The following is a 13,478-nucleotide window of genomic DNA, read 5'->3' on the forward strand; positions in this document are numbered from 1 at the left end:
ATAAAAAAGTGAAATCAAGAGCCTTGCTCTGGAAAACAAGTTTATGGGGCAGACAAATTGTGGAAGTGCAGCTCTTCGCAACACATTCCTCCTTTCTGTTCTCCCTAAAGGAAATGGAACAAGGCATAATTTTGTGCACACCCCTTCTCAAGGAAGAACAGGACAAAAGGAGGCCTCTATTCCCACCCCTTCCCAGTTCATACACCCCACTGGTCACCACCTGTAGTGTGGCATTGCTTATTTTAAACACTTTACCCTCCTGATTCAAGCCACAGGTTCTGAACCTCTTGATGAGCTGTTAATTCAGTTGACAGCCCCACACATACCCTTAATCCTAGGAAAGAAGATGGGACCCTGCTGTGCAGAGGGCTGCAAGGTCAAGAGCATCTGAGACCCTGATATTCCAGGGCCCAAATTCAGACCTAGGGGTGGCCCCTGGCGATGTCATGGGGAAGTTCCTGGAGATGGAGGTTAATTGGGAGAGGGGAGGGAGTGGAGGGAGAGGACAACCCCCTGCCTGAGTGTTTATGCTATAATTTTCAGCCAGACTGAAGCCTAGAGGTCTGGCAACCCAGCTATGGGTTTGAATACATATTAACATTACGTACTTAGATAGGTGTTGCCTGATCCCCAATTAAAGTGATGAATTAAAGGTTGCAGCTCTAAATAGGAGACGGGAACAAGTGTTGGGTAAGAAATAGATTTGAATTAATACAACATTGCCCAATCTCCAAAGGTCTCTTTTGTTAAAAAAAACATTGAGCTGTATGTTGAAGAAACTGGTGCTCTGGATATAAACATAGGAAGCTGCATTATGCTGTCCATTGGTCCATCTAGCTCAGAGTTGCCTACACTGACTGTCAGGGGTTCCCTAGGGCCTCAGGATCTTTCCCCAGCCCTACCTAGAGACATTGGGGATCATATTCCCTGTTAAGCTGTTTTCTATCTGGGGACTTCACCTCGCCCCTCATTTGCTCCATCTCTGCAAGGAACGTCAAGAAACTCTTAATAAGTCCAGTTACGAGACCTAAAGATGGCCTGGATGCTGTTATAAATAAACAGAGCTGGGTGTGACCCAGTTGCCTTGTGCAGGCAAATTCAAAGAGCACAAAATGTGATTTCAAATGCTACAACAGCAGCAAACAAAAACTGCAAGCAAAAAATGTTGCCCCCTGAGAGCCAAGCAGGGACAGATGGAGCAATGCCTCCTGGCAAATGTTCCCATGGCCCTGATGAACTGCCCAGGAGATTTCAGGAAGGAAGTCACCTGCTTCCAAAATAAAATCTGTCATTCCACCCCACCCAAGGACATCATAAAATTGCCAGAAATTCCAGAATCATCATAATGAGTCATATTCTGTCAAGCTCAAAGGCGCTTAGGACTCCACAGAACTCCTGATTGCCCTTTCACATGCTAAAATCTAGCCTGTTGATACAAAACACACAGAAGTTTAAATAGCAGCTTTCTAGTCCTCATTGACTTAAGGAAACAAAAGTGTACAGGCAGCTTTTGCAAAATATCAATATTAATAATACATCTCAAAGCAGACGTCTGGCAGGATGAGGACAGGTGAAGAAACCCAAGCTTGCCAAACTGTGTTACTCTGAGTTAACCCAAGGGAAGAAGAATGTGGGAAATGGGACCAAAGAAGGGGGAGGAGGAACAACCTGAATCAAAATGGAAATGCAGCAAAGCAAACCCCCCTAGCTCTACTCTAACTCACTTCTCTTCTCCGTCTTCCTCATCAGAGTTCCCTCACTGCCCATTTAGAATGAACATTTCCCCTTCTTATAGAGCAATTTGGGAAAACATATTCAGCACATACATACAAACCAGAAGATTTTCTTATGGATTTTTATTTAATTATTATTATTATTATTATTATTATTATTATTATTATTTGTACAGTGCCCTGTGATCTTCAGATGAAGGGCAGTATAGAGATTTAATAAATTATTACTATTTACTGCCTAACGCCAAAATAGGCTTCTAAATGGTTTACAAGTTTCAACTACAATTGCACAAGCATTGAAATATAAACATTCGTAAGTCAGACCATTAGCACTGTCCAAATACCAGAGAGAATCAAAACAACTCTGACTGGTGCAGGAAGGATGATGAGGTTTTTGCCAGACGGGGAAGGCATGCCACAATCAGGAAGACCACCAGAGAGGAAGCCAGTTCTCTCATTTCCACCCTCCAAACAGAAAACTGGTAAGTGTGTGGCAAAACAATGGGGTGGCTGGGTGGGTGTAATTGGCATGGGCCTACAATGGGGTCTACATCTCCCATCTGGTCTGGGCCTATTACCAGCTTTGCACGGTGCAGGTGTGTGGAATGGGAACTCCTGCTGAAGACCTTCCTCTTCCCTCAATACTCTCAATGACATATCTTTCCCAGTCTGCAATTATACTGGGATGGCTTAGGAGAAGGACCAAAGCTCAGTGGTAGAGCATCTGCTTGGGATGCAGAAGGTCCAAGGTTCAATCCCTAACACCCCTACCTATCTCTCTGGAGTTTTAGAGAGGACCCCTACCTGGAGATGTTGGGGATTGAACCTGTGACCTTCTGCATGCAAAGTAGGAGCCCCAGCACTCAGCAATGGCTCCTCCCATCACAATATACTCATGAAGCATAAACAGAGCACCACTTATATGGATCCCTTTGGAGTAACAGGGCTTCCCTTTCTGCTTCCACCCATGTAATGGGTAAATGCTGCTAGGAAGGATCATTTCAGTAGACAGGCTTGCTCCCAAACCCACAGACTTTGCATACTATGAGTTACCACGGGGCGCTGTCCACCCACCACCTTAATCTGTTGGGAAAGCCTTTGCCTAGCAACCAAAGTGCAATTGGGCATCACAAGAGCCTAGGTGGAATCAGTTCAATGTAAATAATTTGAGCTTCATTTAACATGCTTCCCAAGCCACCTGGCGTGTGTAGCATACAATGAAAACAGCGCTTAAAGAAAGAAAGAAGAGCGTGTTGATATAAAATGACAGGTGCTTTCAAACCTTTGGGGTGAATCCCAAATTCAGTAAATTATACCTGCTGTTTCTGTTACATATAAGATTTTAAAGTTAACCCTAAACCTGCTCAACTCCTGCCAATCAGATTGACACACTGAACAATCACGTTCTTCCTTATGGTGGGGTGTGACATTTTATTTCCCCGCAGCCTTCTGTTGACACCCAATGCACGCAGAAGGGCAATAATGCAACAGAAGGATAACTCCAGGCAATGCCAAGAAAACAACCTGCTTCCAGAGCTGGGAAGCCAAACTGCTCTGAAATCATAGCTGTGGATTGGACTGGAGATGGTTCTGGGTAGCTGGCGTGCAAACTAAACCAGCCAGCACTCCACTCTCCTTCTCTGAGAGCTGGAAGAAGCAGGCAACGATGGGTGTGTTGGGGTTAAGCCCAGAAATGACTTAAGAGGGCCCTTCCAGGCTGGTGCCTCTTAATGGATGTATTCTGCAACGTCATTGACACCATAACAGTGCATTAGCAGGGGATTTATACAGGACCATCCACACATCATTCTGCTTTATGAGTCATTCTGCAATGCTTCCCCAATGCTACCACATTTTTGCCATTTGGAGGGGCACTCTTGTGCTATATAGTGCAATGAAAGAGGGACAACCCCCCCAAAAAACAAGAAAAAAACACACCTCCTGGGACATTTGTAGTAAGAAAAGTTACAGGATTTCAGCAACAAGTTCTGGGACATGCATAAAAATGAAGCAGTATGTCCACCTTGAAACATCTGCAGGTGCAAACAGTATGGAAAGGGGGCTCACATGTAACACAGGGATAGCCAACATGGTGCCCCCCGGGACTTTGCTGGGCTACAACACCTTTCATTCCTGACCATTGTATCTGTTGGCTGGGTGTGATGGGTACTGCAATCCAACCACAACAACCCTATTTGTCTACCCTGCCTGATGTGAGATTTTTTATTTGTTTTTCTGGCTTTCCAAAACCCTAAAAGATGCAGAGATAAAAACTTTGCACTCTGGGAAGTTCCTCTGGGAAGCTTGCACCTCAGAAGAAGGGGAGAGCAGAGCTCTTCACCCAACGGCAAGAAGCTGAGAGATCTGCATTGCTGGAGATGGGCCCATGGAGCTGATGGCAGCTGCGAAAATGGCTTTGCATGCTGCGCCCTCAGCACTCCTCTTGCAAAGCGACGGGAAATGCAGGCATCTCCCGATCGCCTGCTAAACTTTTGCATGTTGTGCTATCTCTAGTCTAGCAAGGCAAGACTGCTGACAACTCATCAAAACTTTTTTTTAAGCATATAAAGGGTTTTTAATTAACTTCTTGTTTCAATGGAGGAATAATGAGTTTTAAGCACCACATGACTCCAGGAAAGAGGTCAAGCTATGCAGGGAGGATTTTGACATAAATTAAGTTAGGAACCAGGGGGGAAGTTTCCAGCAGAGAAGTGCAGCAACACGAGAGAGGGGTCTCATGGTGGAAAGCAAAGCCCCTCTCCACATTTGGTGGCAATGGCTTCCAGGCCTCAAAGACCAGACCATCCTTTCATTTTCAAACTGGTAACACCCCTGTTGTTGTTGCTGCTGCTGCTGTCACCACTGCCACCACCACTCAAAAGCCTAAGGAACATCCTGGACCTTTACTGGATCAAGCTATTATTCCACCTAGGCCAGTACTGTCCATTCCAACAATCTGTCTCTCTCCAGGGAGAGGAGCATCTTCTTTCCATGCAGAAGGTCCACTTCCCAGCAGCTACAGGTAAGGCTGGGAATGTCCCGCACCTGAAAACCTGGAGAGCTGCTGCTAATCCATACTGGTCTCAAGGACCTAGCATAAGGCAGCTTCCTAGATTCATATGCCTTCCCCATCACCTGATCTGTTATGGTTGGAGATGCCAGGGATCAAATCTGGGACCTTCTGGATTCAAAGGGCTGAAAACAGGTGCTCTCCTAGGGAGCTATAGCCCTGCCTTGACTATGTTATAGGGACCAGTGGTAGTTTTTGAGGGGTAAATGAAATGCAGATATTCTTTCTCTCTGTGTGTGTTTTCATCTCTCTTGGATGAGGCTGGAATCTTGCTAATGCAGCAAAGGTTTAAAAAATCCTAGAATGACAGGTGGTGGGAGAGAGGCAGGCTGCCTTGGCGTTGTGCCAGAACCCCAGGGGCTACGGCCTATTTGCATATAAATTTCCCATCATTTTATCATAATAAATAAATAAATGCAGATGAGCGGAGCATTATTTACTTGAACACCTTGCACGTTTGCGGAGGCGAGCGTCTTCCATGAGAAAAGGAACAGAGGAGCAGCTAGGAGGCCGTAAAATGGAGCCAGCGCTCAGGCTGCTGCGGAGTCTTGCCCCCCTCCTGCACCAAGAAGATTTAAGGGGGAGGGGGGGTCCATACAGTTTCCTTTCAGGAGCGTTGAGGCCAGAGGTGGCACAAGACATTTTGCTGTCCGAGGCAAAGGACAGGATGTTGCCCGCTCCCCCTCTGCAAACAGACAGGCAGCTGGACCTCAAACCTAGAACATAGATAGCAGCTGCCTTACACTAAGTCAGACCATTAACTAGCTCAGAGTTGCCTCCACAGACTGGCAGCAATGGCTCTCGAAAGGCAGGGGTCTTTCCCAGTCATACCTGGTGATGCCATTGCAGATTGAACCCGTGACCTTACTGCATGCAAAAATGCTCTGACATTGAGCTACCCACAGAATAGTAAAATTATTATTATTATTATTATTATTATTATTATTATTATGGAATAGGGTGTCCCTGTTTTCATCAGAGAAATGTTGCAGGGTATGCCTTCAGCAGGTGGGAAGTCAGCCCTGCTGTGTCCAGGAGTCTTTCTGCTACGTGGAACACTGGACTTCTGCCCCAAAGTCCTGCCCTGAGAGCCTAACCAAGCACAGTGGAGAAGGTTTGATTTCTTTGAGGTCCACGGTCTCTTAGGGCCCTTCCAGATGACTTGTTCATTACACTCATCCTGATTTGATTGCACAAAGCTTATGCACAGGTTAGATCAGGCATAGGCAAACTCTGGCCCTCCAGATGTTTGGGACTACAATTCCCATCATCCCTAGCTAACAGGACCAGTGGTCAGGGATGATGGGAACTGTAGTCCCAAACATCTAGAGGGCTGGAGTTTGCCTATGCCTGGGTTAGACAACGCTTAGCCTTTACTGAGCACTCACTCTGATTTGTTTGTGGGGACACTGTGGGGCAATGAGCACTCATCCTGATTTGTATCTGCAATTACAGATAGGTAGCCGTGTTGATCTGCCATAGTCAAAATAAAAAAATTCCTTCCAGTAGCACCTTAAAGACCAACTAAGTTAGTTCTTGGTATGAGCTTTCGTGTGCATGCACACGAAAGCTCATACCAAGAACTAACTTAGTTGGTCTTTAAGGTGCTACTGGAAGGAATGTTTCTGCAATGTTTGTGTGCCTTCTCATGAATCATACATTCACCTCACACTTCTCGGTGCATTTCCCTGCCATTTTCCTAACCACAAGAAGTTTTTTTTTAAATATAAAAAGTACTGCATATTTGTTGCATTGGTCAGGGTGGCAGAGCCCTTGAAGCAAGTTTAATTGCACAAATCTAAATCTCTGGTATGCACTTGAATCCCTCCTGGAAAGAAATGACAGTCTGTAGGCCTCCTTAGCAGCTGCTATCTCAAAAGAAGCTCGTTGTGCTGTGAAAAAAACCAGACAAACCAATGGCCACCATTTTGGTGTCCCATTTGGAAGGGACAGAAAAGCACAAACTGGCATAGAACTTTGGACCAGATTCTAGTGCTTCAGGTCTGTATCCTGTTTGGGGAGTTGCACAGCAGGGAAAGGAGGACATTATTTGAGTTGCATACCCTCTCTGATGAAAATAAGGATGTCTCATTCCATAAAGATAATTTTACTGTTTATACCCCACCTATCTTACTGGGTTGCCCCACACACTCTGGGCAGCTTCCAAAATATATAAAAACATAATAAAACATTAAACATTAAAAAAAACAAGCCTTGTCTTCAGGCAGCTCGGGTGTCAGATAACTCCATATACCCTTCCAACATTTCTCCAATTATAATAGGGACATCCGAAGGAAAAGTGGGACATTCCAAGATCAAATCACAAACCGGGAGGGCTTCTCTAAATCAGGGACATCCCTGGAAAACAAACACTTGGAGGGTCTGGAGTTGATGTACCACTATGCTTCACGAATGTGTGCTCTGAGGTAGAAAATCCTCCAAGTCGGACCATAGGTTAGCTCAAGGCACTCTGCTCTCTATGGAATCCCACAGTAATGCAGCCACGGCCAACAACTTGGATGGCTTTAAAAGAGGATTAAACAAATTCATGGAGGAGGGAGCATTTGCCCAGGTATGTGCACAGAAAATAGTAGATCTAGGTGAAAGGCAACACGTGAAGATCTGCATCGATCGTCTCAACACATCCCTAATAATTATTATTGTATTATTCTGAGTGTATTGTATAATCTTAGAAGGGGGTGTGGTGGTGGGGCGTGGCTTGCCTGAATTTGCCACTACACTGTTGGAGAGGACTCTACTGTTCTGATGCAAGGAGAACCCTTACCCTTCCATCATGAGCCCCACACACTCACCTCCTTTTAAGCAACTGCTGTGCAGAGCTTCTAGCAGCAAAAGCGCACGATCACCACAGGGCTGTTTGCTCCATTTGGTTTCTCTTTTAATCCCTAGGATGTGGTGCACTTCTGATCTCTGGTGGGGCTGAATGTTCTTCCTCCCGCTACTAATGGCACTTTTAAAGTGACTTAGTGTAGCTCTGTCATGTGTGTGTGTGTGTGTGTGTGTGTGTGCAGGCATGTGAAAGAGTGTGTGTGTGTGTGTGTGTGTGTGTGTGTGTGTGTGTGTGTGTCCCTGCTTGAGTTGTGTTTGCAGAGAGATTGTCATAACGCCCCAGAATAAATAGAATGTTTTCCCGCGGACTGAATTACATGCCTGCAGTGGAGAGATAATGTGCGACTCCCATTGTGTGCAAAGTGACATCTTTTTATGGAGCTGTGTACATTTGTATTAGTGCCAATTAATCAGGGGCGATATTAGAAGCAACGCAGAGAGAAGGTGCCTTGGGGGTGGGGGAAGCTGGGGGTGGCAAGGAGCAGCTGAGCAGAGGAATGCAAGGCTCCAAAGGCTAAGGGGAAAGGGAGGGGGGGAGATAGAGGAAGGGGCAGCTGGAAGCCAGAGATGCTCTGATGGAATGCCCTGCTAAAACACACACACACACACACACACACACACACACACACCATTTGGCCGGATATCTTAGGACATAACAGGGCTGACTTCAGCCACTCAGGCATTTGCCATGTGGTCAGGGCTAGAGAAGCCTAGAGAAGCATGTGGTATGTGTCTAAACCCTTGCTTGGTGTCTACAGCACAGGTCTTCCACCTTGGATCCTCAAATCCTGTTGGACTACAACTCCCATCATCCCTGACCATTGGCTGAGGAAAGGGACCAAGCTGGCTGTAGATGATGGTAGCTGTAGCCCAACAACATCTGGAGACACAGGGTTGAAGAACTGTGGTCTGGAACAGTGTTATTCAACCTTGGGTCCTCAGTTGTTGTTGGACTACCAACTCTCATCTTCCCTAACTAACTTAGCCAGTGATCAGGGATGATGGGAGTTATAGTCCAACAACATCTGGGACCCAGCCTTGAATAACACTGGACTAGATTATGTTTCATTAGATTTTTTTTTTTTTTTTAAATGACATAGGGAGTCTGGCCAGAAAATCACTTAAGGATGCAAAAGGTTCACTAAGTAATAATGAATACACGATAATGATGATGATGAAGAATAAAGCCTACCCGACAAGGCAGTTCTAATAACTATGGAATAATATAGCCACCCCTCCGTTAAGTGGGGTAGGTAGGACTTGTTCCTTTCAAATGTATTGTCAGATGCATGTTTTAGTTGTAGTTTTTTTGCTGGCTTTATCCAATTATAATGTCTTTGGCTATTTTATTTTTACTGTGTACATCACTTTGAGGCACTGGAGTGCAGAAATCAGACTCATAAAATAATTAATTAATTAACACAGTACAAGGCTGCTGTAAGGCCTACTGAAATAATGTATGTGGAAATAGTTATTTATTCCTTCATTAATTATTGTCATAAAATTGGAGGGGGGGGGGGCCTTTACCTGCACACTGGTCAGTGGAGGAAATCCAGAGAGCCCACACATCTGCCCCCTAGAGCGGGGCCAAATCTTCTAAGTAAATATACAAAATAAGACAAATAGCACAAGGTGCCCAAATTCAGCTCTCACTTTACAAAGAGGGGTTTTCAAGTTAATCTCTTTACTCTGGAAGTCACAGACTCTGAAACCCAGAGGTGTGTGGCTGCAGTTTAGGATCCGTGAAACACCTTCAATAAATTTTTATTAAGGTTTTATGGGTTTGCTTGTTTTTAAAAGGAAGGATGGGATGGGGAATGGTTAGGAGTTAAGGAGTTTAGTCTGCCACCTACTGGTTAGGTCTCAATGTGTGATTTCTCAGGAACCTGCCTTTGAGGCTGGCTATTTGTTTATTATTTCATTTGAACACTTGAAAGTTACGGATTCCTCCCAGGTTACCCTCATTGCCCCCTTCTGCCCATTTCTATCATTATTCCCCTATGTGGGGGGAAATCAGATTGTAAGCTCTTGGGGCAGAGACTCTTACACTGTTTGAAGACAATGATGTGCAGAGTTCTGGGGAAATAAAGTTATTGTTATTATTTATTAAATCCAATAATCACAGGGCGGTTCTGGGCCTCTTCCCACATGACTTTTCTTTTTAATATATGGCACATGTAAAGGTAAAGGGACCCCTGACCATTAGGTCCAGTCATGACCGACTCTGGAGTTGCGGCGCTCATCTCACTTTACTGGCTGAGGGAGCCGGCATACAGCTTCCGGGTCATGTGGCCAGCATGACTAAGCCGCTTCTGGCGAACCAGAGCAGTGCATGGAAACACCGTTTACCTTCCCGCCAGAGTGGTACCTATTTATCTACTTGCACTTCGTGCTTTCGAACTGCTAGGTTGGCAGAAGCAGGGACTGAGCAACGGGAGCTCACCCCGTTGCGGGGATTCAAACCGCTGACCTTCTGATCGGCAAGTCCTAGGCTCTGTGGTTTAACCCACAGTGCCATCTGCATCCCAGGGTACATGTACCATACATTTAAAAATGCAACATAAGACCACGGCAAGCCCATGTTTGGGAATGTGTGGATCCTGCACCATTGAACATAGGAAACATGCATTACCATTGATCCATCTAACTCATTATTACCTACACTGGCTGGCAGCAGTTTTCCAGGGTTTCAGAAAGGGAGCCTCTCTCAGCCCTACCTGGAGATGCTGGGGATTGAACCTAGGACCTTCTGCATGTAAAGCAGATTCTCCACCTCTGAGCTATTGGGAAGGTGCCAGCCTAGAAAAGGCCCTTTTCTAGCTAAGACCATGGAGACACACTGCAATTGCAAGTAGGCAATTGCATGACTTGGTATAAGGGGCCTCTTTATAGCATTGCATTTATTTAAATTAATATTTCAATCAAAGCATATTTTTTACCTGCTCTTCATTCCAAATGCAGTTCCAAAGAGGGTTGCAATTAAAACAAATCTAACATGCATAATAACAGTTGTTTAAAAAGTGGAGCAGATACTTTTAGCTAACCTGACATCAGAATCCACTAAAAGTCTGGGCAAATTACATCCCTGCAACACCAGGAGGGACACAGGACCCCCATTATTGGTACAGTAGCTAAGCGAATGATCTGGAAACCAGGAAGTTCTAGCTTTGGGGCAAAGTACCAGGTCTTCAGCTGATGTAAAAACTGAAAAAAGTAGGTGCCAGCCATATCTCAGAGCAGTGGAGGAGGGAGAGTCTCAAAAGCTGGGGCCCCACCACCAAGAAGGTATTGCAATACAACAGGTTTCAGCTGAAGATGGCACAGCTACAGGAGCCTAGAGGGTTGAGCTATAATTTAATACAGCCTTCCAGCACTATTTATTCTAGAAAAAGAGGTGCTGGAAATCTCCATGAATGCCTCCTTTGTTCTCTTATAGTGCCCACCTGGCAATGGCGCCCACTGGAGAGGTGCCAGAACTGAGTTCTCGCTGAAAAAAGCCCCAAACTGGTGGCTTTGGAATACAATTCCCATCATCCCCTGCAAGCAACACTTCTGGGAAGTGCAGTATCAAACCTCTGGAGGACACCAGTGTGAAAAAGGCTGATGCAATGGCATCATTCTCTCTCCATGCTGGAGGTTTTTTTGGTGAAAATCCATGCATTACAACTGCTAGTGCGGGAATTGCTAGTGCAGCGCAGAGAAAGAGAGCCCAGAACTCTCCTTTGCTGAGTTACAACTCCCGGCACCCCTGGCCATGCTACCTGGGGCTGATGGAGGACCACAGGTTCCTCATTTTTGGTGCAGTGGCTAAAAGATAGGAATACAGGAAGTCTTTGCTTCAAAAATCCAGCCTGAACTACTCACTAGTTGGCTTTAGGCAAGCAAGTCCCACTCAGCCTCAGTGCCCCCATCTGCAATACAGGAGGATAATGAACTTGGCCTACTTTACAGGCTTGTTGTTTGAATTACAACTACTGTACATAATGCATGTGGAGAATGTTACAAATGTACTACTACTGGTAGTTATAGTAATAATAATAATAATAATAATAATAATAATAATAATAATAATAATAGATTGTATCAAGTGAAGTTTCACTCAGAGCAGACTCAGTTTAATCAATGCGCCCAAGTTAGTTACAATCATCCATTTCAGTGGGTCTACTCTAAGTATGACAAGCATTAGATATTACCCAGTATTATTAGATAGTGTAATGCTTGAATGGGGGCAGGAAATGGTATTTATGCAATAATTTGAAATCACTAAAGGTGGCCTGAACAATTTGTAACCCAAACAATCTGATCAACCCAGGGTGCAGTTGTGAGGCTCTGTATTTTGGGCATGCAGCCAAGGGGCCAGATCCAGACCACTGCTTGGGCTCTGGCCTCTGGCCTCCTGTATCATCTGGATAGGGTATCTTTAGTCAGGCTCAGCTCCAGGCCAGCTCCTTTTTTATTGCATGCAGAGCACTGGTTGCTATACAAATTGCACTGTGGCTCCCCCATCACCCCAAATAATCCCCATCCATTTCTCCTTTCCTGGCCCTATTCCCCGCTTTCTCTCTCTCCTCTCCTCTCCCTGGCCATTGCACACCCACAGCGCAACTCATGTTAATCTGCAGCCGCTCAAAGCCATCCTGCTTTCCCTTCCTCGTTGGAATTACGGCGGCATCCTGCAATCTTCCAAGTGTCAAAAGCGCCCGAAATGCTCAGTGATAAAGCAAGGCTCAGCAAACTTGAGGGCTTTGTGGAGCTGAGTCTGACTGATGGACAGGGGTTTTTCTTTCTCTCTCTCTTTCTTTTCCTTTCCTCTTTTCCCAGGCAAGAGCTCAATCTGGGCAGATCACCTGCTCTGGCAGAGGTCCTGCAAATCTCCTTATTATGCGCCAACAGATTTCTGCCAAGCTGCAAAAGACGTGGATCATCAATATCTTCCAGGGGCAGAAAAATGACACAGAGAGAAAATAGGGAGGCTAAGTAGCTCCCAGTCTGGAAATATCATCTTGTCTGCCATACCAAAGCAATGTCAAAGGAGCCAAAAACTATATTAGCAGCAGCATGGGTAAGGGATGGAGGCCTACATGTAAACCTGTGTGCTGCCTCCGTGGAAGTGGCTGGCAATGCCCAGCCTTCCCAAATCAGTGTGATAGATAGTCCAAGAGAGACTATTTAAACTTTTATTCAGGAACTCCTTGCTCTACTGCCTCCAATGGAGCCCTTGTATGACTGGACATGTTCTAAGGCACATGGGGGCACAGTTCAGACTTAACATTAAATGGTGGTTCATTAAACTATGGCTTACGAAATCATGACTTAGCATTATGTGTGAACACAACCCAGCAGTTTAACTATGGCTTCTTTGCTATGGTTAAAGGTCGCTCATTAGCTGGTTTTTAAACCTTAGCTAATGTTAACCACAGATTACAGTGAATGCAAACTGTGGCTAAGGGCAAAGGGCAACATATAGGTTTTAAACCAGTGGGTGGTTGCTGGACTGCAGTAGCCATCAACCCCAATAGCTGGTCATGCTGGCTGGGGGAGAGGGAAGTTGGGGGTGGGTCCAGCAACACAGGCTCCCCACAGCTGTTTAAAGTAATAAATAAGTTCCAAAAGCACTTACCTCCTATGGTGGCCGGGTGCCACCCTCAAGCATCAGGACAGAGTGGCCCATTGGTGTTCAGATCCAAGACTACAGGGAAGAGACTGCTGGAACCATCAAGGGACAAATATTTCCACCTGCCTTGGACCTTATAAGGAGCAGCTGCTGCTTGGCAGCCATTACTAGAGGGGGGGAGGGAGTGCTGGACCTATCAAGGACAACCTTT

Source organism: Podarcis liolepis, assembly GCF_965112155.1.
Source record: "Podarcis liolepis genome assembly, chromosome: 7".
Classification (NCBI taxonomy): domain Eukaryota; kingdom Metazoa; phylum Chordata; class Lepidosauria; order Squamata; family Lacertidae; genus Podarcis; species Podarcis liolepis.